Source organism: Ambystoma mexicanum, chromosome 7p (assembly GCF_040938575.1).
Source record: "Ambystoma mexicanum isolate Mex_15411 chromosome 7p, UKY_AmexF1_1, whole genome shotgun sequence".
NCBI classification, from domain to species: Eukaryota; Metazoa; Chordata; class Amphibia; order Caudata; family Ambystomatidae; genus Ambystoma; species Ambystoma mexicanum.
The window spans coordinates 121871763-121896758 of NC_090939.1; the positions used below are offsets into that span (position 1 = coordinate 121871763).

Here is a 24996-nt window from a genome sequence, read left to right on the forward strand (position 1 = left end):
CTCCATTAGGGCCACTATTACACATATAGACATCTACAGAGGTGGGGACCAAGGAGCAAGTCCACCACCAGAGCCTGCAAGAGTATACTACAAAAGCCATACCAACAAGCCGGCACTTTACTCCTATAAAACTACTGCCTGGGGGTACAGTCTTCCCACACCTGGACCCAGGTCCCTGGGACAGACTCATTGGAGCTTGGCAGCTAGCTAGGGTGCAGAAAACAAGGTCACTCTATTCCCCAAATGTTCACTCCAACCCCAAAATGCATATGGACTCCAGAACCCCTGACACCTGCTCCCCACACACAAAGTGGTCGATTTACTGAGGTGGCCGTCACTCTTACGCAAGCACCTAACATGACAACAATGTCACTGGTACAATCAGCTGCACTATGTGCATGAACCCCATCCCTTCTGAAGGAGGCAGCGGTGCACGTGACAGAAAGAGAAAAGGGACAACGAGTCTAGGACAGACAGGGTAGAAGCAATAAGGAGATGGTAAAGCAAGCATTAAGAAACACATCAAGACACAGGGGACGTGTGGTGCTCTAGATCACGGGCCACAGGCACGTTTGGGTGTAGTTTCATTTGTTGGCATTAGTAATTGCTCATAACTTGTCTGCCCATGAGTTCCAGAACATGATAGAAGTATAATGTAGTAGGATTACAGTAAGAGCAAGTGGTAAACCATGTGGGTGAGTGAGAGACAAACAGTAAACCCTAGGTTGAGAGTTGCCCGCTGCAACAACATTTTACCAAAATGCCAGGGGTAGCGGAAGTAACATCACACGATCCTTGACCTCTGATGACATCAAGAGAAGTGATGTCATTTGACCCCTTCTGAAGGGACATCACGGGACGCAATGCAACACGACCTTTCATCCCTTGACAAAACAGTAACTGGCGTCACATTGCATTGTTCCTAAGTACACTAACAAAATATGGTTACGATATCACTATAACGTGGTATACATTTCATACAAGAATGGATCACCATATGCATCGTTAAGATCAGTGTGTATAGACTCATATTACCAAATTACTGTGAATGCAAGCAGAGGTCCAAAGATAATGATGTGTTATTATATAGCACTTACGCTCACGCACTTTATAAAGAACAAATAGACATAGGATATCACTCTCCCTGTGTTGGTACTCATTTATCAACCTCAGAAGTGTGAAAGGCTGAGTTGAGGTGTATAAGAATACACTCAGTGATTCAACCCGTGAGTGTGCCTGAAATAAACCTTTAAAGAGTCTGGCAATTATTGAATGGAACTCCAGAAACACAGAGCCACATGATGCTGGCCAAAGCCCAGGAGCTTTCCTTTTTTTTAGAGTTAGCAAGGGGGACCACAGGGGTAGCGAGGGAGTCCTCAGGGGGTCAGCTGCAACCCCTGGTGAACCCCAAATGACATCCCTGGTTGCTGGGCGAGTGGAGTACATGACATACATGCCAGCATTATCCATTCCATTTAGGAGACACTAGTCCAGACATGGTTTTAACTTTGCATTCTGGGAACTGTAGTCCTGGTTTCCTCCATTATAAACCCAGGACTGCAAGTCCAAGAATGCAAAGTTAAATGTAGAACTGCACTAATGTGCCCCGAATGGAAACGATTGTTTTGACATTTGTCCCATTATCCCAAAGTGATAACGGGTGAAGGGGGGTAGGAGGGGAGGCAGTGTTTTCGTTTGGAGATGGTAGTCCTTGATGGCAGGTTTGAAGAGGTTGGTTGAGGTGGTGACTCAATTGGTCACAGAGTATTTTTGCCCAGTGTTGTGACCCAGTGAGTGTTAATGATCAACACCGAGACAGGGTGTAGACTAGAGACAGAGTGGCACACCAAATGTTTGCATGTGAGGGACATGGCCTCCAAAAACCATGCTCTCACCCAGTGGATTATGCACGATGCGGCTGTTGCATCTTTCTGACACTATGGGAGTATGGGGGCCGCTACCCAAAAGGTGGATGATACTAGTTGAACCTGCAAAGGTCGTGCCCAAAACACGCCCATCCTCTTTGCTATCACTTGTGCATGGATCCAGAATCTATGGGGGCACGAGGAGACGGTGGAATATCACACACATGTTATAATCAAGGCATTGTGCAACCTTTTGTAATCTGCATGGCCTTCACCATCAATAAAAGCTTCTTTTTTAGAACTACATTGCAGGCAATGTGCACCTGTGCAAGTGCAATTAACTCTAGGGAAAGAAGTGCCCTGGTGCAAAACGCATATTTCTTCAATGCATGTTTGCACTGGGGCAAACATTGCACTGTTGCTAGGATCAGGGAACGGATTTCCCTCATGCAAACATGCATTGAAAAAACCTAGGACAATGTTCGCCTTTGGTCTAATTGCACTTGCACTGATTCAAAATGTCTGCAATATGGCCTTAAAGTTTGCATGATGTACTCAATAAAATCGATAAGCAGAGATAACTGCAACTTTCATCTTTCACAAGGCATATGCACACTCAGTGTATAAAGGATATGGGGACCTACATGAGAGAGTACTATGGATTTTCTTAGAGTAGAAAAATCAATGGGAATAATTGCAGCAATCAACAGAAGCAGCACAGCTGCACAGCATGTTATGATCTGCCCAGTGCAATGAAGACACACGAAAGATACTTCAGTAGCCAGGATAACGGTTCACCACGCAGGGCATATCTGCTGTCCGGAACCCTCGGAGAAGAGCCGTGAATAAATGGAGGGATGAATGAATGAATCAAGCGATTCTCTGGGAAACTGACCAGTGAAGGCACATAATTGATTTTTAAGTTTCTGATGCCTGCATTTTTGATGTTGTGCCAAACATAGAAAGTTGATGCTGAAAAGAATTTGAAGGATATCCCTATCAGGGGCATGTTTTATTTTTGTATTTGGTGCCCATTTCATGAATTTTAGAGATACTTAACTCTAAGAACAAGCAGGCTCTTGTAGTGGCCCCCTCCACGCTGCTGTGGATCTCACACGGAGAAAGATCATGCAGACCACATGACACAGGTAAGAGTGGTAATACGTCTTCTACGTTGCCTGCCGTCACTGCGTCCACTCAGGGATCTAGCGCTCAGACCGTCACCTGACCACAGTTTCCAACCCCCAGACTGGCTACCTCTCACGGTCTCCCCAGCCGGTCACCTGCAGAATCCTCACACAGAAGATACCTCAGCATTCTCTCCCACACATCTGCTACCCACTACATACCTTCCCCTTAGGGAAATTAACACATTTCACAAAAGGAGATGAATAAGATAGTCATCATGACATCAGATGTTATCCACTGCAACTCTCTCTTTCTGCCCAATAATTATTAATAATATCTAGTCTGTAGATAGCACTAACTCACTCACAGGTATCTAAGGGCTGAAATACCAGTTCATATTATTATCCCACTGTGGGGTACTCAATGTATCGACCTCAGAAGGATGAAAGGCTGAGTTAGCCCTGCCAAGATTCGAACCTGCATCAGCAGGCTACGCATAGGTGTCACCACGAGCGCTCAGCTTGCCGTGCACTTTCTCCGACTGTGAGCATCATCACTTTTCAAAGATGGCCGACAAAATGTCAAGATTCCATACCAATGGGGTTTACTTACTCGCGCAAGGATAAGCCCAGCAAATGCAAATGGCCAATTGAAATAGGTGCCCCATCAAGCTAAGGTGTTTGTGAATCATTGTGAATGTTTAAGATGATAATTGTACGCCATGCATGCATAATTATCTCCTCACAACTTCAGGCTATAAGTTCTATAATAGGCAGCCTAAACGTAAAGGCAGAATTTAGACGTGCACACTGCCTACAGAGACAGCCAGCAACATGTTGATACATGCACTGCCTTTATGTACACACTAGGGTCACAATAGTAACATGTGCACTACTAATAACTGCTAAGTGCACATAAGAGGCATCCCAACTAGCTCTGAATACTGGGGGTGGGGGGCGGACAAGCACACACTGCCCCTAAATAAAGACACAAGGAAGAACCCAAGCACAGGGGCACCCTCTAACTGGTATGTTGGTACAATGAGCTATAAGTGGTGCTTGAGCATCCTGTGAAGCAAGCATCCCAGGGAACCAGTTATGTGTTGTCAATAGAGAGGTGTTCGCAGTGTGGCCTCCTCATTTTAATACATGGCTTGAGAGTGGAGCAAATGGGTGGGACCTTTGGCAGCTTAAGGCTCAGCACAGCCCTCGCGCTTTGGGATTTCACACCCAACCTTCAAAGAATATAACATCGGATGTGAATCCCTCAGCCTCCTCCTCAAATCACTACACTACTAACAATGTAAGTAGTTTGTGTATATGACGTAAACACTGTTAGTACCTGGCGAGCGGTGTGTTGCGAGGAGGCTGAGAACGGGGTCGTTACCACACAGGGAAAGGCCCCTCTCCAAGCCTCCTCAGAGCAGGAGGCCACCATCTTCCCTTGCCGGGGATGGAGGTAAGTGCGCTCCCTGTGTCCCCTGTCCCTTTTCCACATATCCGCTCCCCTCCCTACACCAACTCCACTTATCGGTGCTGCTCTGTCCCACAGGAACGGGACTGTTCCCGGCGCATGTTCACCATGGAAAGGGAGAAGGGACTACGTGTAGTCCCTCCTCCTGTTTCCTGGGGACCATTTTGTTTGTTTATTTTATTCAGCCATTTTTTGACATTTTTCTTTTTCTGTACTTGAGAAACGGCTTTCATGCTGTTTCGCAACTCAAGAAAACGTACTAGTAGTACCCCAATACAACGTGCCAGGGTACAAATAGCATTATAACCCCCAGAGGGCTTATGTTAAAGCCCTTGCTTCGCTCGGACTTGTAACTGATGCCCCAGGGCATTACCGGTCCGGTAATGCCTCCCCTTCTTTGGGTCTATTGCTTTAATAGTGTCTCATCCCCATTAATACTGACACGGTGCACAGTCTCATTTTGCATGCACAGTCAGAAAGTGAAAACTGTAAACATCTCCATGGGACCAAATGAGGCTCCTGCCCCGGTTACTAAAGTAACAAGGGGCAGTTGCCCCCTTTGTCTCAGTGTACTGGATACCTATGTGTACTTGTGAAAGACGGTGAGGGTGAGTATGCACGCTTCAGTTTATCAGAGAGCTCTCTGTCCTGACTGCACACATCAGATGCCGAGAGGTGAAGAGGAAAAAGATCACCCTATTCACAAAGAATGGATGCACAGTCAGTGATAGGTTCATTGTATCCTTGGTGATGTTGCATTTTACCAAACCACTCACCTAGCACAGGAGCAAACTGTGCTGCCGGCACGGTCAATCTGGGAACCTATCACTGGTGGTAACTATGGCAACAGTCTATACTTGATTTGCCCCAGAACCAGCAGCAGGGCTACCAGAAGTCAGGGCAAGCACATAAGTGTAGTGTTTATGGTGTGAAACAAGAGATGCGCGAGCTAAAATGCTGAGGCAGGAGAGGGACATGCATTGGCAAAGCCACTAGGTGTTGGTACCCATACAGGAAGTGTGGACTGAAATGCCCCAATACACCTCGTTCCATGATTAAAGGACAGCAATGCGTTCACACCATTACACAGGATAACAGTCATAGAAGGTAGCACAAATCAGGCACACAATGACACAAAGAAAAGGACAGCAATGCAAAAATTGTTGTGTTAAGCTTGAGACTTTTTTCATTAGAGTGACAGCCACGGTAGCCATTTGCAACTAAGGCGATCACAGGAAGTTTCCCTTTCAGCTAATCAGAATGTCAGAATCGTGCAATAAGAGGAACCAGTGACACATCAGTACGGCAGATGTGAGTCCCTGCACATTTGCCACCTACTGCTATCCACGTCAATGGGTCTCTCCCTACTAGGAGTTGCTGACACACATCCTGTGGGCAAGGCTATCTTGGCCAGCAGGAGGGGTGCTCTGAAGGGAAAGAAAGCACACGTTTTGGTTGGGAGCTTCCAATTTGAAGCCCAGGCTGAGTTGGGAATGCCCCAGCCCTGCTGATATAACAGGGTTCTCGAAGGCTTTCCTGGTCGTCCAGCTTTCCCAGTGGCCTAGGGCCTGGCCTGCAAATAAAGCCCCGGGAATACCGCACCCCTACCTCTGATTTTTGCAGTTCCCTGGACTGTTCCCTCTCTGGCAGGCTTGAACTGGCCTATAGCAGGGCAATGCCCAAAATGCAGGCCCAACCTACTAGTGGGGGGCCAGCATTGTTGGCCCAGGTTTGCCACTTACTTGGCCACAATGGGCCAATTTGAGTGACTTCCCTGTGCAGAAGTTAGTATTGTCTACAAGTGTTACTCAACACTGTCATAAAAGGAACACATTGACATTGGATAGCTTGGGACACTTTTTTCATTGGTGCCCGAGCCAGTTCTATGTGCCAGTCCAATCTTGCTGGCAAGGCAGCCTGTGACAGTGTCGCAAATCGGTAAGGAGCTGCCATAAGGCACTAGGCTTGATTTGGTTTGTATCTTGGCAGACACATTTCATGCACTGCAATACAGCGGCAAGCCGCCCATGGGAGGGTGAATCCTGGGTGCGATGCTGATGAGGGTTTTAGGGAAGCTTGCATGATCTGGCCACTCATAATGTGCTCGGTGTGGACTTTCATGAATGCTGATTGCTGGGTCATTATGACATGCTTGGATAAAGGACTGCCATGTTGGTTTTATCTGGGTCCAAAGTAATGGCCAACTTTTCACTGCTGGGACCTCAATGCTTTACCAGGGGATTTACAACTTTCCGTTTTTTTTTGGGTTCTGTGTATGGTCTTAAAACACCCACTGGGGGTGTAAGACAAGCACTGATTCTTCCCACATTCTTACTTGCCGTAGTCTAACAAAAAGCGGGTTCCTATGTAAATGTCCGGCAACTGTCCTGGCCATGATAGGTCAGAGGGTTACATGCGAAAATGTCCCCTGGGGAAAAGTCACCCAGTTGACAATTTTTCTCCCTGTACCCCTTAAAGCCTTCCTCCACATATTTGAGGATGGGTACAATTTTAACTCCAGTCCTACAACATTTGGGGAAAGTGTTTGATTTTCGAGGGAGTGCAAATTTGGGCAAGTGTTGCCTCCTGGTGGCCTTTTCCCAGGCGACACTGGATACCGATCAGGGTAGGACGGGGTGAATGGCGCGCATGCAAACATTCTACCGCGCCATTCGGAAGCCTAGCCGATTCTGGCAATTATAAGAAAAGTGAACTCGCCTCAAATATTTAACTACATGACACTAGGAGAGGAAAGGCTGCATTTTCATCTTCACTTTTAATGAAGCTGTGGGAGGCCTGAGTGTGTTTGAATGGAATCTGAACTCTCAAGTGGAACAGGTGTGCCTTAGAAGTCATTAGCAGCCATGCAGCAGTTGTGTGGTGTGGTATGAAGTCCTCGTTTACCGACACACACTGACTTGTACTGCTTCGGTCGCCCATTGAAACGCCTTTCAAGTAAAGTCTTCTACTCAGGAGAGGCCATTTTAAAAGGCTACATTTTCAAGGAGCCATGGACTTCCATTCTGTATTCTCTGCTGTTCGCTGATGAGAGAGTGGGATTTCAAATAATTTTACTCTCATCACAGGCCCTTTAATGCCACTTTGCAAAGTTGAGAATAGAGGCAAGTGAACTTCAAAACAGAGTTTATGAGATTAAAGGGGAAATGAACACGGGGAAACAGATTCTGGTACCTTGCCATTATCTGTAAAGCATTTTGATGTGAGATGTCAGGTGGAGAGAGCAGCTGTTTCGGCAACTACGTGGGCTTCGCCGGGAGTAACATCATTATGCTCTGATGCTGTTGGCCAAGCTGCTGAGCCTGCATCCCGGCTCTTCCATTGAATTATTTATTCAGGATTTTTATATTGTGCTTAATAACCTTGATTGCTGATCCCCTGCCTCTGCCACAAGGCTTCAGTGGTAAAGGATGAGGCTGTTAATCTTTGATCGCGAGTGCTCTCTCACCCTCTTTGGCAGGAGTATGCACCCTTCAGATCTCCATGTTTTGGACTACAGTTCCCATCAGCCCTACCCAACATGGTTAGTTCGGAGTGATGCTGGGAGTCGTAGTTCGAAACATCTGGAGGGTCACAGGTTGCAGTCCACTGCTCTCATCTGCTGGACATTGACCTGGGCTGCTTTCTAGTTTCGAAAGGAGAGTCTATGGAGGAAAGGTTGGAACTGCTGTGAGATCTCATCTTAAATGTGGCACTTGATAGAGGATTAGACCGTTGTATTACCCACTGAGGGGTGGCGGCAACAATGACTCAGGAGGCCTGCCTTCACAATGCCCACCCAAGGTGCTGCCATCTGTCTTGCGAGTGGCCTACTCCAGCAGTGAAAATGGTAGTTTGATTTCATCCTTGGCCTCTACGCTGCGGTGACCCCCTTATGTATTTGGTTATGCATTTATCGTATAAAGCGCAGACATGGCACAAGTGCATCTAAACGCTATACAGTGTATAAACATATAATTACAAAAACAATACTTTATCCATTCAAATATATAAAACACACTGTTGCTGCTAATAATCTGCCAAGCATCATCAAATTGTGATCTAATATCCTGCAGTGCCAACAGCTGGCACACTGCAAGAGACCTATGATATAATGCGCCAATTTAAGTACCCAACATTGTTGCCAGCTACCACTAGAGAATTCTAAAGATCCCCTATTTGTCGCATTGATAATACATTATTTAATTAGGATTGGGAAATGAATTGCAGCCACTAGTAGAGCTATAATGTGCAGCTACAATTTCCGTTCTGTCGCGCCGCTCCTGCCGCATACGCTATGCCACGGCACCTCCTGGCTAATTACAAAATGAAAAATAAAAACACAGAAACAGCGTGCGCCCCAAAAGCCACCCCTTCCGTATTGACAACACAAACACAGCTGTGCTCGAAGCACAACTTGCCAGCACCGAAGCAGGCCTACGCAAAATGCAGCTTCTCGCAAAGGGGAATGAAACAACGCTTCCATATCCTTTTGCAGATCGATAAATAATTATTGGGGACATAATTTCCTGACCAATGTCATAATTGCTTCATTACTGGGGTCAGAATACAGAAACGTTGCACAGGTGCAAATGCAAAGTTGCACAGTATTAACACTACTGCAAAGTTTGCCCTATTTTTAAAAGCACTGGGACATAGTAGAACATTATTGCACCATGGCAAGTGCAGTTTGGCATGGTATAAGCACAAGGGCAAAAATTGTCCCTGGACAAAAAATATATGTTTTCACTGCATTATTGCAAGAGGGCAATTCAGCTGCTGTTTCAAGGGGTCACCTCACACGAACACGGGTTCTTACAGTTCTCACAAGACCCAAATATTTTTAGCACAGTTACAGCACTGGGGTGCACACACAGGGTTCCAGGTAGGATTAAGGTAGAGTATTTTCTTACCTATCTTTGGAATTTGGCAGACATTTCTTTTTCACAAGTCAAAAAATAAGTTTGCATTGTGGACGGGGGCGTTGCAAGGCAAGTTAAAACATATTTTAATGTTTTTAAATGTAGACATTTGTGTTGGAGTGCATGCTTTCTTTGTACTCAGCAATGTTTGTTTACTATAGGATAGACCTCATTCAGATTAGATAGCACAGCAGTAGAGTGCCCTGCTACCACCTATGGCATGAACCTATCAACAGATCAGTGCAGGCGGCAAGACGGAACAAACACCTGCCTGTGTGGTATTCCTTTGGGAGAATGTGCCTAGTATCAGGTCCCATGGTTCACTAGAACTAGAACACAGGGGTGCTCACCCCCTGCTATTCCCACACGTGTATGCTTGACCTAGTTACAATCTGCTACATGTGACTATTGTAGGGGTGACCACATGTCCTGGTTTTGCCGGAACTGTCCTGGTATTTGCCCCTTGGTACCGGTGGCCCGAGAGCTTTTTAAATTGTAAAATCCCATCCCGGGATTGGAGAGACAGGTAGCTACGGTCCCAATTTTTAACGGGAACCGATTGAAAAATTTCGAATTCAGGCTGGGCACCTCTCTCCTTGCTCCATTTTCACACACCCATGTCCTCCCCCTTCCTCCCTGGCCTCTCTCCTCCAATGAGAGTTCTGTGCTGGTTAACACACCCACATACTTTGTGCAGTAAAAGGCCACCGACATAGAAGTAGGACTACTGTTTTAGCTGAGTTCTGTTTGTGCTTTAGTCTTTTTTTTATGTTTGTGTCTATAAAACTATGGCCCTGCTTCTATGTCTATCACCCATCCCATTTTATTTTTTGTTTTGTTTTAAATCTGGTCACTCTAAACTGGTGAGCTGATACAAGTTAACAGCTTTTCCTGTAATACACACATCACTCATCTCTGATTCCCAAAAAGTTTGTTTCTTTTTTTAGCGTCACAGGGCGGAAAGTTTAAGCAATGGAATAAATGGAATCAAATGAGTGAAATTATGCCGGTCGGCAGGGGGAAGGCAGAATTGGGGAATGGGACGGGAAGTAGCAGCCATGGGGTATTGGTGGGACCCCTTCCTTTGAAGGGCAAGACCTAGTGGCACTTGCTCACAAAGTGTATTGGCTGTGCACTTACCATACACAGCTTCCCAGAAGCCCTTGTTGTCTGCCAACACTCACCAGTTACTCACAGAGGGTTGTAATGTTTCTACCCTTTGGCCGTTTTGCGAGAAACAAACAGATACTATAAAGGACCGGATACTACTGCATTGTAGTATTCCTGAATCTCCTTTAAGTCAATGTTATTCTCAGTGTGCATTTAGAGCATAGAATTTGAATGGAACATACTGGATCACATGAAACACGAATGTTTTCGCGAGTTTAGTGGATAACGATGAAATATGCCTGTAAGCAGCCAGCGCCCCCCGAAGCCCGCCCAGCCTTGTGATCTGTCACAGTTGATGCAAGACTACTTTTTAGTGAAAGCCCTCGCCATGTAAGCACCCAGAGACCGTTCATTTAGTCATGATCAAGCATGTTATTTCATGTTCTGGGAGTCCGACTAGTTCTATGCAACATGCCCTCTTATGTAACAGTGCCTAGATGCCCGCACGCTTTGTGCGCTAATTTAAATGAAAACATGAACAATAAAATAACAAGACATAGAAGTGCCTTTGTGATGCACCAATGAACTTCACAAGGATTCAAGCCCACCCATCACCCCCGAGGAGCACATTAGCTATGCCAATGCTTAACCCGCCTGATTAAGCGCCCGGCTTACCTCCTCTGTAGGATGCCACTCACTCGTGTAATCCCGACCTGAACCTTTGTGTTACCTAACCAAGTCTGTGCTGTGTTTGTTGTGTGTGCGCCCTGAGGCCTGTAGGCATGTGCCACGGTATATAAAAATTCAAATAAATAAATAGATGCTTATGTGAATGCTTGAGTGTTTCTGGGTAGACCGATCTGTGATGGTACCTGCCCACACTGTTTTTATTTGGGTGCCTTTTAAAGTTTGGGGTGTGGTCAGATCCACTTCAGCTGGATCTACAGCTCTGTGCTGGAACTTCTGGCGTATGAAACCCATGAGCACATACGTCTGCAGCAGAACATAGTAGGTCAATTCCGAGTTCCAGAAGTGCATGTGGGATTTGGAAAGCGACTTTCCTTATCCTTGGGGGGGTTTGGGGGGGGCATAACTTAGAAATGGGAGCAGAGGTGGGTTACACACTCTGCACCCAGAGAAAGCAGAAACCAGGTCCATACCTCGAAATCAGAATATATTGCAAAACACCTTAATTCAGTCATGGTTGTTTTTTAGGTGGACCTGCATATGTTTTGGAACACAGCTCCCATGATCACTCACCACTGACTAAGCAGGAGAGGGCTGTTGGGACTTGAATTTCAAGTAACGCAGAGAGCCACATCCTAAGTGACCATGCATGGCATAGAGCAGAGATGTCCAAACAGTCTCGCCGAGAGCCTCAAACAAGCTCGGGTTTTAGAATAACGTCGTATTGTAAATGATTTCCACTTGATATGATAGGTTATTTACAACGCGCTCAATAGCCAGAGGTTTCTAAGCGCGGACCCGGGGATAGAACCTGTGGTGCTGCGTGTCGTCTTGCTTCCATGGCGAGCACGTTGCCCCTGATCTATCCTCCCGAGACTTAGACTTAGTTTCTTTATGTGGAAAAGCTGAAAGCAGTGAATGGATTTTGCTCGTGGGCACCAGAGTATGAGTTTTCTGCTATACAGTGAGTGAAAGCTACTTCTTGGAAGTGCAGTTTCCCCACTAGTATCATTCTTTGGTGCAGTCTTTATGGCACAGAGAGATCCACTGGAAGTGAACTTCAGACACCTGCAACACTATATTAGTGCTTAGAGAACCCGCTCCAAGTCGCAGTGCACTGCTGCGAGTGGTGTATGCTCTGCAACAAGGATGGCTTCAACACTGAGACGCCTGCTGTCAGGGGTGGACTGGCCTATAGAGTATTCTGGAAATGTACCAGTAGTCCTCTGCTCCCTGGGCCTCTTTTCTGTGAGTACTCGGATTTTCTTCTCCTGTTCCCTCTCTCCCGTGCACCCCACCCCTACATCCCATCCCGTCACATTAGTATTTGGACCCCTTGCACACATGGTGTACCAATGGGCCACTTTCAAAAAACATTTCCAGTGCCACTTGTGGATCCCAGCCCACCCCAGCCTGATGTCAACATCCCAGACTGTGGCGGGTCTCATTCTTACAGATCAGGGCCCTTGCTTGCTTTTCTGATGAGAGACATCCAAGCCTCCAAGGTCCACGGCATTGTGACCTTGATATTAGACCCCCTGAAATTAGAGAAATGTCCACAAATCATGTCACGTCATGTCTAACGGGTGTCTCTTCTCAGATGCTTCCCTGCCTTACTTGTGTCTTTGGTGTGTACCAGACAACACACACAGAGCATGGATCACGACATTCACAGCGTTCACTGCGTTCACGGCTCCCATAGCTTGCAGCGGTGGGATGTGGAGTCCAGCGCCGGATCCTCCTTGCCCCTTGTGTTCTTCAGCTGCCTTTTGACCACTTGGGGCGGTGAGTACCCGAGAGACACGGCACGCAGGGTGATGCCGAGGTCAGCTGAGTGGCGTCCACCAAAGCGGTAAGCGCTTGCTTTCTTCTGAGGATAGCCCTCCCTGGAGAGTGGGGCTGTTTTATCTGCCTAGTCGCAGCTCTCCCTTGGAGAGAAGTGTTGCTCTATGTCCAGTTGCTGCTCACGTTGTGCTCAGTGACTGTTTTCAAGGTACCTGATCCCGGTGGTCGATATTATGGGCGCCGGTATAATTTCATACTCCCGGGCCGCGCGATAAGTCCATTACAAGATTGATGGAAGTGGGATCAGTAAGCTTAGTCACCCCTTCTCCCTTGCCTAGCAGAGACCGGGTCGTAGAGGTCTTGTCTCTCAGTACTCACAGGAGAAGGAGACTGCAGAGTGGCCTCTCTGAGTCTGAGTCTGAAATGCCCAAAGTTGAGGACAATACTTCCTCATTTAAATGCTCAGCCCAAGAATGTCCTGCCCAAGAATCTGACAACTCTTAACCGATGTCTAACTCCGCAGCTCCCGTATTTTCGGGGAGCGTTCTAAGAGCTGATGACAGTGATACCATGGAGCGTGCCTTTACTCCTGTTGTTTCCTCTTCCCCTGAAGTGTTTGAGAAACACACAAGTAGTAACAAGGATATCTTATGTCATCTAACCTTGCCCCGCAAGAGGGGGTTGGCCTATTCCTTCCCAATCAGAACAATTAGCTCTTGCTCATTGGCCAGATCGTATGGCCAGCATTGCCAAAGAGTAACTCCTATGTACTACTCCCTTCGACCTTGGCCTACTGGCGGACTCACTGAAGAACTGGGCGGTGGATTTACGTTCACCAAGAGTGAACCTTGCTTCACAAACAAATGAGCCCTTTCAGTGCAATTGATGGGACTCAGTCATTTAAACTGGACAAGGCCTGTCAAGCCAGCTTACAAAGTGAGCTGTTAGATCAAGCCTCACAAACTGATCCCTGTACATGGCCATGAATAAAAGTACTGAAATTCCCAATATTGACATTATTGGCCCTGCACGGTATTATTTGCTCCTATCCCGGCACCTGCTCAGAAAATGGGTCAAGATGTGATTAAACCACCCACATCGATGAAGGCCACCCTCAAGTCGGGATCCTCGCAGAACCTGCATCTAAAAAAGTGTTGAATGCCCAAAGTAGATGACATGAGTATACATGACTTTGTTATGGACCAGAGACATTTTGTCATCACCAATATTTGTAAGGTGGATGGTCAGGAGCCTAGAGAAGCCTTGCGGTATAAGGTCTTAGCCTGGCTAAAACAAAGAACTGGGCGGGTGTGGTCAGATTATCGGACTTGAAGATTCTTCGTAGGTTGGACCTTAAAGATTGGTGTTTGCAATCTAACAATGTCTGCATCCTAGTGGGCTGTGGGTCTAGCACTTTACCTGCATGCTTAAGACTGTGTAAATACCTTCCCAGGGGGTCCTCTTGTTGTAATCCGATCTTCTGATGCTCCTCGTTGTTTAGGGAGTCTCTTTTATTTGTGATTGTTCATGCATTGTTGTCTTCTTAGTTTTCCACCATTCTTTCTTCCTTTATGCTGTTGGTTTGTATTTGTACCTTGGATGTTCTATATACTCTGTTGTTTGTTTTTTTATTTTTTTTTAAGCTTTGTTTGCATTTCTGGTCCTATTTTTCTTTGTGCCCTTAAGCCTTTGGGTACCTCGGTGCGCAATCTAAATGATTAAACATAAACATGATGGCTTGAGGTTGTTGCATCTCGGCATTTCTGCAACACCACATCGAGCAGTGTTGGACCAACTTGGTATTTTGAAAGGATGCAGTTCTCCGGATCTCATGCAGCTTGGCGCCAGCTTCTAAGCACATCCATGGCATGCATTGGTTTATTTTGTGTCCAATACTTATGACAGAAGTCAGAAATCAGAAATCGCTACAGTGATGATAGGAGGCAAATTAAGTCTGAATTTCTCTTAAACAGGCAGGTGTCAGATGCTTTTCTGAACAGCAGGCAGTAAAACATGTACGCTTAATTGCTTAGACACGTGGTTTGTAGGTATGTATTGGTTTTAAATGGTAGTAGGGCAAGTCATGTGGCTACGGTTAGAAGGGCCTAGCATTACTGTCAATGTTACAAGGATATGGACTGAGCAGTTACAGGAAAGTGATGATGGAAAGGCAGACAGAATCAGGTTTATTTTTATGTATTTAAATGTATTTTGTGAATTTATTGAGAATAGACCGAGCCTCGAGAAGCAGCAGAGCCCATTACAACCATGGGTTACTAGTAATTTAGGTAAGGGGGCATATGCTATAGCAGGGCAGGACTACGTTAGAAGTAAGCAACAGGAGCAGTAATTAGGGGTGAGGTGGGATTTGCCGGTGCTGGTAGGTGGAATTGGGGGTGCTTTGAGCTCCTTTCTGAATTCCATTAGGATGGGTGTGATTCTAATGTTGACGGGTATGCGGTTCCGTAGCCTGGAGTCAGAGATCGAGAAGGTCTGTTTCCTATGTCTGTTTCTTGTTTTGGAGCTCCAGTCTGGATTGAAGAATTCCACACTGCTCCATTTGGAGCTACATTTCTATGGGTTTTCCATGGCTCTGCCCTTCCTCACTTCCAGGCCTGCATCAGAGGCTGCCTCCTTCTTGTACAGTACGGGCGGTCCTGCCCCCTGGCAATGAAGCACCGATCCATGTATGAAAAGGTCCAGACCAAAGCTTCCCTTTCTATTGCTCGGGATACAATACAGACATTCTTGCAGTAGGGTTCCGGCAGAAAATCACTCAGCATCAAGTTCAGGGAAGTCTCGAAGACATAGCTTACCAAAATTGAGGTAATGCCAAGCTGCTCTCTGTACTCATTCTTTCAATGGTAAAGTGCTTTAGGCCATTTGGAGCCCACTCATGACATATTGTGCATATAGTATTTGGGAATAGTAACTAAGAATTCTTGGGCAGAGCCAGAGAAAATACTAAAGCAATAGAATCACCCGAGTGAAACAAGGACTTTAATGTGCCCCTGCGGCATTACCCGACTGGTAATGCCCCACACCTCTGAGGCTTCTATTGCACCTTGTACCGGGGTACTAATAGTATTCTTACTCGAGCTGAAAAAATATGTGAACCATTTCTTGACTCACGCAAAAAAAATGGCTGCCATGGATCGGGGAAAAGGGAATACAGGCCCGATTCATGGAAATGTGTGCAGAAATCATGCAGGGGCTGTGCACCGAGAAGGAAACTGAATGAGCCTGTGTGCATTTAAAAAAGGCGCACCCCACATATTCATGAAATTTAATGCGTAAAGTAAACTTACTCACAAGTCGGGCCTGGAACGCCCCGACACGTCCCTATGCTAAGCAAAAACAACCAGAACAGCTACCTTTGCATGCTCCCTAGGCGCAAATACACGCACCCTACAAACAGTGCATTGGGCCTGCATCTTGGGGACGATGCACACTGTCCCCGGTAACTGTATTCAGCACCCCGACAACATGCGTATGAAAAATTGGAACTCGGTTGAAATCTCGAATAATCTGCATTCAAACCCCGTAAACCATTCCTGCACCCTGATACACTGCGTAAGCGCACTCATAAGTTGGAGCTGTACCCCAGTTGGGTACACGGACCCCGAAATCCAACATGCAAACCCGCCTCCGCACTGCGATTTGTATGCGCAAGTGTACTTACACCTTCCTTGGGGTGGCAGATAGTATGAAGGACTTGCGTGGCAAGGTGAGTCTTAAACAGGCTGGTAGAGACCCAGCGATGCCCAAACAGAATGATTGATCAAATCTGATTGTCCCTCACTAGGTACTAATAATTGTTAGGAACCAGAATCCCGGTTTATGGAGCTGAGTGAAAAAAGGGCAGATAAGGAAGGTTTAGGGGTGAAAACCTCCCCTGTCACCCAGGTGGTCTGGGCAATAAAGCAATTAGCACAGAGCTGCTTGGCCGGATACTGTGCAGATCCCCCATTAGGGAGAAGACGCTCATAGCAATGTTGGTGCTGACCCAGGGATGCTTGGCATCTGAGGAAGTCCTGTCTTTATGTCTGTGCTGGTCTGAGGACACCCAGAGCTTTGCACCCAGGCCATGGAAGACAGAGATAGAGGGGAGTGGTGGAGTAGGAGGCAGCGACAGTTGACGCAGATAAGGCTGGGGCGGGGAGAAGAGGCTCCGAAATAGAAAAGGATCCTATGGGTCAAAAGGAATGGTGGCATCCTGGGGATTATTGCTTGAAAGCTCTCACTCCTGATTGGCATATAGGAAGTCTACATCATACTTTGGGTGTAAATTACCAGAAGGCTCAGCAGTTAGTTGGTCAGTGCCTCTCCACCAGCCTTATGTGATGGCCACATAGTATGAAAGCAATAGATGTCCATCCATCTTGGTACAACAAAGGCATGCAGCACAAGAATAAAGCATGTGTTCTCTATCTATCTATCTATCTATCTATCTATCTATCTATCTATCTATCTATCTATCTATCTATCTATCTATCTATATGTCTGTCTGTCTGTCTGTCTGTCTGTCTGTCTGTCTGTCTATCTATCTATCTATCTATCTATCTATCTATCTATCTATCTATCCTTACTATCTATCTATCTATCTATCTATCTATCTATCTATCTATCTATCTATCTATCTATCTATCTATCTATCTATCTTTATATCTAATATCTATCCTTATAACATCTATCTATCTATCTATCTATCTATCTATCTATCTATCTATCTATCTATCTATCTATCTATCTATCTATCTATCTATCTATCTATCCATCTGCCTATCTATCTATCTATCTATCTATCTATCTATCTATCTATCTATCTATTCTTGCATCTACTATCTATCTATCCTTATATCTATCTATCTATCTATCTATCTATCTATCTATCTAACTACCGTTTTTGTTTTCCCTCTTACCTTTCCGTCTTCGCAGTCTCCCTCAGCACCAGTGGTCATTACGGTAGAAAGCAGCTAGAGGTCTTGGCCATGGTCTACTAAGCACTACTCCCAGGGCCGCCGCATGACCTCCAGGAGTCCTCAGTGAGGTGATAGTTTGGGGAGACCTGCAATGACTGAGAGCCCTTCTGTGCTCACTGCTTCAACAGAGCCGGCAAAAAAGAAGTTTGCTTAAAATGGAGCCTGTAAATATTTAATCAGCGCAGCGCATCTGCTGTAACTCCGCCACAGACTCTACACACATCTCTACTCCGTGCTCTGCTTTCCCCGAAGGACTATTTAAGTAGACAGCAGGCCGAGGTGAGGAATGGTTCCTGCATCGCTGGCTGGGTTGCCCCAGAAATCTGCACCACCCAATGTGCTGAGCGCAGTGCGCTGGGCTCTAGTTATCCTACACCTGCATCGCCCTGCTCAGAGGCTTCTGCGATGACAATGCACAGGTGCGGCGTCTGACTGCCGAATTTGTCTTTGTGGCCCTTATGTGTCCCCCTGTTTTCTATCACCTACTACTTGTTTTAGTAGAAGGGGCTCAGAGGGAGCGCCCCGCTAATGCTGAGCAGGTAGCGACAATGGCAAATCATTGATTGGCGTGCAAGTAATCTAGGGTACGTGACCAGATGTTCTGGTTTTCCCAGGACAGTCCAGGGAAATCACCCTCCGTCCCTGGGTACCGGGAGTTTTTTCATTGTAGGAACCCCGTCCCGATTTGCATAGTTAGGTGACTACGGTCCTGGTTTTTGCAGGACCCGATTTCAAAATGCTTTTCACACCCCCATGCTTTTCACGCCCCCATTTCCTCTCACTTCCGGCGCTCTCCTACAATTAGAGGAGTGTGCCTGTGAGCACACCCTCTCCCTACCCCCTCATACTCCCACCCTGCAATAGAAGTAGGACTACAGATGTATTTGTATTTATGTTGGTCCTACTTCTTTGTCTATGGCCTGTCCCTTATTTGTGTTTTTTTTTTACCTGATCACCTTATCTAGGGAAACGCATGGACATCATTTTAGGGGGGGTACAAGGGTGTTTGCCCCCCAACGTTTGTGGCTCATTTGGCAGGGGCCCCTTTCATGTAAATGTCACGTCCCCGTCCCTCAAAATGTTCAGCAAAGTTACTCCACTGGGGACACGGTCAGAGCACATGAAGGAATGTTTACACTGTTTTTTTTTTTAACTCAGCTGGTTTTTGAGCGATATGTTTGGAAAAATGAATTCACTGACCTGTCCTGCATCTTTTGTTTAATGTTTAGGTCTTATAGAGTTGCATGGTGTTTCATGCAGGCCCCTATAGATGTCCACGTTCACCTTAGCTTGAGGGCAGGGTACATTGCAAGGAGAGTTGTAGGTGTGGATTGAATAACCATGCATGCCTCTTCACACTAGAAAGTCCTGAAGGAGAAATGTGCAAAACAGACTTCCCCCCAATTTCTGGAAGAGGTGCTGCAACACAGCCTCGGCAGACTTTGCCTGAATTCTGGTAGCTGGATGCATGCAGGGTGTGTGCATGCCCAAAGCAGTGTTACTGGGCATGTGTGGCTTCATAGAAATATTTTGGAGCTCATTTTGCTCTGCAAAGTAAATTGCCCACAGGAGAACTCTTATGCTTGTACTCGGGGGCAAACAGGTCCCCTCTGGGCAATTTTTGTCAGTTGCACAAGAGAGTGCAAATGAGAAGTGTAAAGAGACGGCAGAAGTCAATTTCCTCTTTTCTTTTGCACACCGCAGTGCAAATAGTGTAAGCGCCACCTGACATGGGTGCATGTCAGAGATAGGGAGGTTTCACCACAGGAGATTTGGTCGAAGCCAAATCCATCACATTTTTTGGGTCGAATGTGTCCACAAATATATGTGGAGGGTGAGCAAGGGTAATAATTAAGGTGGGGCTGCAAGGAGGGCTTGCAGGGGGTCACCCCAACATATATTTATGGCCAAATGGCATAAAAGAAGAAAAAAAACAATTTGATGGATTTGGATTTGACCAAATCTCCTCGATGAACTCACATAGAACCGCATGGTAGGCAGCGTTTACAATGATTTCCTACAGAGTCTGCCTGCTCTTTGGTTTTTACGCCAGCATGTACATCTCATGCTGGAGTAAAAGTTTGTTGTTTTTGAAGGCCGAGGTTAAACGGGAGGTGGAAACGTAACGTGCATGTTCTGCTGACATGGCATGTTGTGGAACACTGTAGAATGATGCATGGACATCTTTGAAAAAATAGTCCATAGGCGCCCCTCTTCAAGAATGAACACGGCCCATTGACCTGTTCTTTGGGATGGTACCCACTCGAGAGTCCACAGCCACGCTCAAGCTCACTTTACCTTTCACAGATGGGAAATATCCATGTTCATATCAGTCTTTGTCCCACCCACATGGGCAGTCCAGCACCAAAATGTTATGGAAATTCCCTTCTGAACAAGAGTACCAACAGCAACCCCATACAATTGTTTCAGCCTTGTTGGGCCTCATCAATGAGGTGGAGCTGTGCCTCTCTGAGCACAGTGAGCAAGGGGCCCACGTCTGGATGACCCTAGGAAACTTAGGGTGACTAAACCTAAGTCCCTTAAACAATGAAAAAATAGTCCATAGCCGCCCCTCTTTGAGAACGAACACGGCCCATTGACCTGTTCTTTGGGAAGATACCCACTCAAGAGTCTGCAGCCACACTTTAGCTCTCTGTACCTTTCACAGATGGGAAATAACTTTTGGAAATGCTTTAAGTTCATCAAAAACACTGGCATTGCTCTAGTCAATCTTCCCTTTAACTGTTTTTCATCTTGTTGCAATATTGTAGGGAAAACTATATGCAAATCACTCTTGGTCCCGCCCTAAAAGATGCAGTCCCGCCGAAACCACTAGGTCGCACGCCTTTTCAACAAAACCAAACTCTTGCTGCCCTAAGTGAGCACACTTTGGCTATTGGCCAATTAAACAATTAACTGTGTTTTTCCTCTTAATATGTAATTCTCTGCTAAGTTAAGCAGCTTTTACAGTGTGAAAAGTCCGCCATTTTCCCACCCGTGCCCCGATGACTGCCTCTGGTCCTAAGCAGAGTGATGTCTGGTGGGTGTTCATGGTGTTCATGCTGAGAACCTCCAAGGGGGCTGCATTTTCTCACTTTCCTGCATCCCATGTATTTGTGCTTGTCCCAAAGTTTCCATTTGGATTTCGGTAGATGAGAGGCCAATTGCAGGGTGATGTTGAGCACCAATGCATACCGCTCAAACAACCCACTATTGGCTGGTTTCACCAAGCTTGCACTAAGTGCGCCAAGATGGAAAGTCCTGTATCACGCAATACATTTCAATGGGCTCTCACCCGTCCAAAATAAAAACATCTGATTTCACCCACACGGGCAACTCAGCAGGTTGAGGGGCATGCAAATGTCTGAACGAACAGGTGTAAAGTTTCCATTCAAGACAGAAGGAGCATGAACATCTGTGATCAGCTGTATATAGTGGGGGGGCATGACCTATTTTCTATGTGTTGAAACCAAACACAATTGAAGTAAGTATCCCTGTGGTTAAGGAATCATTAATTTTAATTTCTGGTGCATTAGGGTATAGTCTCTAGACCATCCAAGTTTTCAGAACCAACATACAGACAAAGAAAACCCATTGTCGCCAACAGGGAACCCTATTTGCACTTCCAAATAGGGTTCCCTGTTGGCGACAATGGGTTTTCTTTGTCTGTACGTCTGTGACCAGCCCACACAAAGTTATGACCCTTCTATAAAATGTGTGGCTGAAGAACACTAGTGCCAGTCCTTCAAATCCTAAACTGGTGATCAACATGAAACTGATGAAGGAAATGCAGATACTTGCAACTTCCGCCAACATATGCCCAATAATCCCAGACGCAGAAGGCCACTTCACTGTTGTTGACCTAGAACAGAGGTCTGCAACATTTGCTCTAAATAGGTTTTAGAATACACCTACCATCAGCCAGCACTAGCCAGCATAGGCAATGCAGAGTAATCATGGGAGTTGTAGTCCATAACATCTAGAGAGTTGCTGGTTGCAAGAGAAGAGGCTGGTGTGGCGCTCCCACCCTCCGTTCATGCTCCTTTCCTATAGCAATGCGCCCCCATCCCTGCTCCCAGAATGATGATTAATTAGGCCATCAAAGGATTACAATTAGCATAGGCCAGTGAAGAGAAAACATGGTTTAAGGGATCAAACCATCCCCTTACATGCGTAAGGACCTTGCATTTGTGCTACAGTATGCACATCGATTGCTGTGGCGGAGTAACCAACCGACTGCTGTGTGTCCCTGCGTGTGTATGCGCCATAATGAGTGTGGGCCAAAGAGGTCTCGTCTACAGTGCCACCCTGTAGGTAATCCACCAAACTCAGCATTCCATTTTAATATATATAAATATTTTTTTTGGGATGCACAAGCTTCTTAAGTGAAAAAGGCCAGAGAGATGCCTCCAGCAGATGGCAGGATTTGTCATCGCACCCACCGTGTGAAGGAGAAACCCCTGGGGGCCTCCACATCAGACACATCTCGCTCGCTGCCTCGCATGGATGAGCCTAGAGAGATAAATGTGTGCTTCCCACATAATATGTGGTCCACATTCACTTCAATGCACACATTCCGCTGTTTGAAAATGCCACAGTCATGCTGCATCTGTCTTTGATGCATCTCATTTGCCGTGTCATTCCCCCGTCTCCTTACGCCACCCTATCCTTCCTACCGCTGCATGTCACATATCTTACAATAAGTAACAACGCATGCATACAGCTCATCATCAAATCCAGCTCAATCATATGCAAAGGAGTCACAATGCACCCCCAAATCCCAACCTGGCAGAGAAAGTCCTCATCCCAGGCAGTCAGCACTTCCCCAGAAGTCAGGACCTACTCAGACTAGTGCAGCAAACATGCGAAAGGAACAGGAAACCAGCAGGGGTCGCTGACACCCGACAACATCAGAGTCACTCACACACCGGGAAATTCAGAAAGAGAATCAAGACCTTCATCTTTGGTCTGGAAAGGATATCTCAGGGGCAACGTGCTCGCCTTGGAAGCAAGAAGACCCAGAACACCACATGTTCGATCCTGGCGTCTGCACTTAGAAACCTCTGGGTATTAAGAACATTACAAATAACCTAACATATCATGGAATATCTTTGTCACACACCATAAAGTATACCACCTCAGACAAATATACTACTTACAAACACACACACTTTACAGCCTACTTCACTACATACCAGGTGCATTGTAGAGCGCCCCTTCACCCCCCAGTGGGCCATCTTGGTGCTGTTGAGCAATACAAGATGTATAGTGTTACCCAACTCAAGGGTATTCATTTGATTGACATCTAGGCTGAGTGGATCTGCCTGGATTCGAACCTGTGTCCACGAGGTGAAAGACAGGACCCTGCGGTTGATGCATTAGTCCACTGCTCTACCCCTCTGCCACTTTTCATTACTGTTGCACATTTCCTGCTAACTGGACACTTTAACTATCCCCTGCTGACCTGAGTGGTGTGCTGGCAATCAATGTTATTCTGTGCTATGCTGTGCTACTAGAAATTATAGCACACACAGACCCCGCTAGTCTCCAGGCAGATCTGAAAGAAAGGGGGGGGATGAGGGGGTCAGATTAGTGGTGAGAGAGGGAACATGCCAAATACGGAAGGATTGTCCCCCCTTGTAACCGTCTAACCTGTACCTGTAACCCCGATCGATGTACAGTGCCCCATTTCTCCCGTAAGCTACCTTTGCGATCAATAGGCTCGCCCCATAAGGTCATGAATGTACATGGCGTAGTGGCACTCAGGGATGTCCAAGGACGTTTGTCCTCTACATACTGTGATGTTCAGCTCGAGGCTGTCCTCATGAAGGGTTGACTATCGCGAGCTCCCCCCGAAGCCTGATTCCTGGGAAGATATGCATCTGTTGGTTCTGGGTTTGCCCATATGGGATGGGTTTTCCCACATACGGTATTGAACCATGTGACCGCACCCTAATACCGACATTTGGATGTGTATGTGTGTGGAGAGCAGGGGTTGGATACCCACACTCACCCGCTGGTCTAGTGGTTGCTTGGGTGGTAAGTAGTGGTCTGAGTTGAAATGGGGATGGGGTGCATCGTGTGGATGGATTCACACCATGGTGTAAAGCTTTGCACTCCTTTTCCTCTCCCCGTTACCCTGCTCAGACACACCTCAGAATCGTCTTCTTCATTTCCCCCCTTCTCCTCTTTCTAACCTTGCCCTCCCTTGCCCCATATCATCATTTTCTGCCAGGCCGGGCACACTGGTTCATGTGCACTCACACTTGCAAAGCCTGCATCATTGCTTTGTGATGCCGCTGTCTTACCAGTCATCCTTCTCTCGCTCTATCTTTCTCTCACCACAGTGGGTGACTCCAACCTTGACTCACTCACCTTGATCCTGGTCATGGCACACACCTGCCCAGCCTCCACTCCTCTCCTGAAATGGTGGCCCAGTAAAGCTCTTCAGAAGAGCAACCCAACTTTACCCATGAGCTTGATATCAATATTTGTGCTATAATACAGGTCTTGCATTTTGTCATAGGTGTCTTACAATTCCATTGAAGACAGTGGTAGGTGGATGGCAACCACTGTTTACTCCCTTATCTCTTCTATCAATGGATTTAGCAGCCGTGCCCCCTCCAGAGTCCTCCTGTATTATATTTCATTGTTATCCTAAAGGGTATGGGGCCAGAGGTACCCTCATGGGACACTGGTCAGTACGCTTTACTACTTTGTAAGTGAATGGGGGCATATCTGAAAGGCGACCCAGGTGGGGCAACTGCCCCCTCTGCCCCTCCCACCACCTGTACCCACCACCGTGAGAACCACTGGCAGCAGAGTGCGTAGCACCGCCACTTCTTCAATGGACCATGAGAACCACTTCTTTGGTTGTACCATGCAGTAGTGGTGGGGGCTGAGGGGGCTATAGCCCCAGGTCTTTTGTTTGTAGCCCTGGATAGAAGCTCAGGGTCTACAACCAAAAGGCTCTAGCTAGCCCCGAATCCCACCAATCCCGAAATTAGCGTAGCCCCGGATCTTTTCCAGACCTAGCAACTGGCCTGC

At 46.6% G+C, this 24996-nt stretch overlaps 1 protein-coding gene across 4 annotated transcripts in view; it reads right to left on the bottom strand.

The window, feature by feature from the left end:
* LSAMP (limbic system associated membrane protein) overlaps window positions 1-24996 on the bottom strand; it is a 1269728-nt gene that overhangs the window by 1107770 nt on the left and 136962 nt on the right. The window lies entirely within an intron of this gene.